At 37.6% G+C, this 4,487-nt stretch overlaps 1 non-coding gene across 1 annotated transcript; it reads left to right on the forward strand.

The window, feature by feature from the left end:
- Window positions 1–278: 278 nt before the first annotated feature.
- Trnag-ccc (transfer RNA glycine (anticodon CCC)) lies at window positions 279–349 on the forward strand. Its single transcript has one exon. It is a non-coding gene; the product is annotated as a tRNA-Gly (tRNA).
- Window positions 350–4,487: the final 4,138 nt, after the last annotated feature.

Consider the following 4,487-nt stretch of genomic DNA (forward strand, 5'->3'; position numbering starts at 1 on the left):
AACATCAACATTTATTAAGCAAATAGGCCACAAGGGCACTTTTACACCCATATGTAATTAATATTGAACACACTGTTAGTACAGATTCGTACACAAAACAAGTTAACATTAAGTAGGCACGTACGCTGCATACGAATTGCATTGTTTACATAGCAATATGAAGCTGACGATGCACATCGTACGTGCTGTCAACGCCTCAATGGCGCTATGTGCACGCAGGTCAACGTACTGCGCAACTCATAAACGATACGATAACCAATTTCGCTTCCTCGCCGCGAGCACTGCTGGTGTAGTGGTATCATGCAAGATTCCCATTCTTGCGACCCGGGTTCGATTCCCGGGCAGTGCAGCTTTTTTGTATTTTTTTATTTATTTTAGTTCTTTAATAAAACAAATTCCCTGCATTTTTGAATGTCTGACATGCGTATTTCAATATCGGAAGGGGAATCTGTCATTCCGTTACCGTGTGAATGCGGTAGGTGGGATGAGAGCGCTAACATTCCCATGCGTTGAAATTCCTGTAAATGGCATGGGAATGGGACAAATTATGCGAATTTGCGGCTGTGTTCTTGAAATATTTTGTAACGATGAGTCATGGGTGATGAGCGCAAATTAGTTATTCCTTCCTTCTAAGTACAGTCGACGTTAAATACTTACATGTAAGTATATATGTATGTAGGTACACTTCGTTAAATTTACGTCTTCTTTATTCCATTGCACTTTATTAATTGATGAAAAATGTTTACATTAGTTAGTAACCTACCTAGAGTTAGACCAAGATAAGGCTGCAATGATTTTGATAGCACATGCAGTGCAAGTGTTATTTTAAACGCCAAACTTCTATGAAATTATGCTGCTATTATTACACTTGCACTGCGTAGGCTATCAAAATCGTTGCAGACTTGTCTTGGTCTAACTCTACACATTTCCTTATTTACCGTGTTTACGGATAGCGTTTCTTGAGTAAATTGTTGGATGAGTTAAAAATAAAATGGTTGGATAAGTTTACGTGTAGTTAAGTAATAGGTACTCGTGCATTTTTCTTAGCTGTCCTTAACTATTTTGGTACAGAACCTTCAATAAAAAACATTAAACTTTCAGGATTTTCTATTGTGTTTGCAAAGGAAATTCAAAGAATGGTAAGGAAACTGACTGAAATCCTTTTCAAATTACTTGATTTAATTAAGGTTTAGGGTTTTGAAAGGCAGACGTTTTTAGGGATCCGTACCCAAAGGGTAAAAACGGGATCCTATTAGACTCCAAGACTCCAATGTCCGTCTGTCTGTCACCAGACTGTAACTCTTGAACCGTGATAGCTAGACAGTTGAAATTTTCACAGATGATGTATTTCTGTTGCCGCTATAAGGGGTCATCCATTAATTACGTCACACGTTTAGGGGGAGGGAGGGGTCAAGAAAATGTGACATGTTGTGACATGGGGGAGGGGGGAGTCACAAACATTGTGACGTCACTTTAACTTCATCAGTAACCGAAAATTAATTTATATTTTTTTATTCGCTGTACAGTTAAATAATGAGTTTTTGAAAGTAATTTTCGTTCCTAATTGGTTTTGTGTTATAAAATTACTAATATTTCTTTTACCAAAAATATATTTTCATTAAAAAAAATAATGCCTAGTTACTATTACCGATTTCGTTGAAAACAAAATTGCCTAAAATGTGACGTCACACCAGGTGGGGAGGGATTTGCAAAATGTGACCAAGTGTGACAAGGAGGGGGGGAGGGGTCAAAAAACCTAGAAATTCGTGTGACGTAATTAATGGATGATCCCTAACAACAAATAAACTACGGAACCCTCGGTGGGCGAGATCGACTCGTACTAGTCTGGTTTTTTTCTAGAAACATTAGTCAACGTAGCATTTTGCACCTAGCCATACAATTTTAGGAAATAACTTCAAATTATGACAAAAAATTGCGGTTTCACGGTGTTGGAAATTTCAGAATCATGAATTCTTTAAACTATTGATTTTTTCTCAGAACGTTCAACGTACGTCATTGGAACATTTGGAAGTTGGAGCACAATGGGGTGAAAACAATATAGTGATCATCAGGGTATAATTATTGAATTTATAATACTGATGATTCAGTGAATGGTCTGTACAGTGGAAAGACCCGGGTTCAAGAAATTGTAACAGCATGTCCATGAGTCATCCGACTTCCGTTTAAAATCTTCTATTCTATTTACAGTGGTTGAATTGAATGTAGACGTTACAATCGAGTCAGGAATTAATGTGTTGAAAGTGTTTATTGATAGCTTATTAGGTATGCAATGAACTAACGTGGAAGTGTGCAGCTAATGGATAATCTTATACCTTTAAACGAGTAAATTTATTTATTTATATAATTCGGGGATCTCGGAAACGGTTCTAACGATATCGAAGAAAGTTGCTATATGGGGGTTTTCGGGGGCGACAAATCGATCCAGCTAGGTCTTATCTCTGGGAATACGCGCAAGCTCGGTCTCCCACAAATATTTGGTATTGAAACGCGTTTAACCATTCTTTAGTAAAGTTCAGCTATCACTTTACTAAAAGCAACTACGGAGCAACCTCATGCTCTATACGAGCACACTTTTGACAATGGCGAAATCATCATAAATATTATGGAAACCATTTTTCAGAAGAAGACTCGTCGTCGTCCACTTTCGTCTTAATTAACCTTTTAACCGCCAGCAATTTTTGATCGAGCGTGCTCGTGTCGCCACCGACAGTAATTGTACCACGCAGAGTAAGGTTGGCATAGTTACGGGAGTTATAAATGTGCTGTAAAAACCAAATCAGATCTTTGTCTTATTTATTAGACTGGCGAAATGAGCTGGATATGTAATGTCTTATGGGTCAAACAGATCACTGTGTTATGTCTTTCCTGTAGACATACACAAGAGTTAAGGGCTATAAAGGTTAATTTTCTTATTTAACCCTTATCCACGTGAAAAGGTCCTCCTTTTATTTAGAGAACTATGATAAAATCATTACTTACATGCCCACAAGCTGTTAACTATTGCCCACAGGAGAGAAAAATGTACTGTTCGCGATAACACACTAGTTTTCTCTCCTGTGGGCAATAGTTAACAGCTTGTGGGCATGTAAGTAATGATTTTATCATAGTTCTCTAAATAAAAGGAGGACCTTTTCACGTGGATAAGGGTTAAATAAGAAAATTAACCTTTATAGCCCTTAACTCTTGTGTATGTCTACAGGAAAGACATAACACAGTGATCTGTTTGACCCTTATATATCAGACTCTGGCGGTTAAAGGGTTAATATGGATTTGCGGAAAGTAACGCCTAATTCTATTAATTACTCGCAAGAATGCCAAGCCTGTGCAAACTTAGCGTGGCTGCAGTCTATCTTTAGATTAAACCCTAAAACTTCAATATCAATTCCGGTAAATTGTTGTCCGGTAAAATGTAACATTATGTATAATTTAATTCCCTTACAAATTTCAATAACAACCCACACGGTTGCATATCGGTAAACAAATACCTTTCTCACTTTGTTTCCAAAACAAGTTTTACAGCCCACGCAACCTAATAAGTCATTAAGCCCGTAATAATCATAATTGTAAAGTTTTAAAGTGAAAAGCGGCAAATCAATTGTTGTTCGTCGGTGAAAATAATTAGTGCCCTTTGAAAAATGGCCATTTATAACGCGTGATAAATGTTTACGAGTTATTGTTTGAAACCGGGGTAAGCTGGAGCCACGGACCTGTGTAGATTGCGGACTGTTACTTCGACAAAGTGTGAAAGAGAAGTCAAACTACAGGTTCGCGTCTCGTCTTGATTCAAGGAGCAATGATGTCAATATCTGGTTATCGGTGGCCTGAAAACCAGTGTCCCTTATGCTGAGCGGCATTATATTTGGTGTATCTGTAAATAATTATTAATTACTTAGGTAGTTGTTTCTTTTTTAAAGTAGGTATAATGTTTAACGCCAAATAAATATTTTCTATTTTCTTATCTATCAGACAATAATGCCAACATTAGGTACCTGTGCCCTGTTTATCAAAAGCTTGTAACTCGTAATACAAGTGGAAGTCCCTTTTAGACACCTTTTGTTAGAAGGGGACTTCCACTTGTATTACAAGTTACAAGCTTTTGGTAAGCAGGGCACTGGTCTACAATAAGTAAATATTTCCCAAGTAACAATTTGTGGTTCTATAGTAGTCGATAGAACGTTTCCCAAATACCACCTAAGGTCCTATAAAAGACCAAAGAAGATTGTATAAAGCCGAAATGGCGCATCTTATGTGCCATTCAGTGATATAGTAGACCTGTAGCAGTGTCAGTCGTGACGTTTTAGGTTGAATTCAACTTACGTCAATACTGTAACTTGTGCGAGTGAGACACAGTCCTCTGGTCTGCTACTCTCTTTCGGACCGTTTTCTCAAGTCTCCTATAATCAACTGTCTGGCTCGGTGACAAAGGTCAATTTTGATTAACAAAAATGTGACCATACTTTCCGGTT

Source organism: Cydia splendana, chromosome 5, assembly GCF_910591565.1.
Source record: "Cydia splendana chromosome 5, ilCydSple1.2, whole genome shotgun sequence".
NCBI classification, from domain to species: domain Eukaryota; kingdom Metazoa; phylum Arthropoda; class Insecta; order Lepidoptera; family Tortricidae; genus Cydia; species Cydia splendana.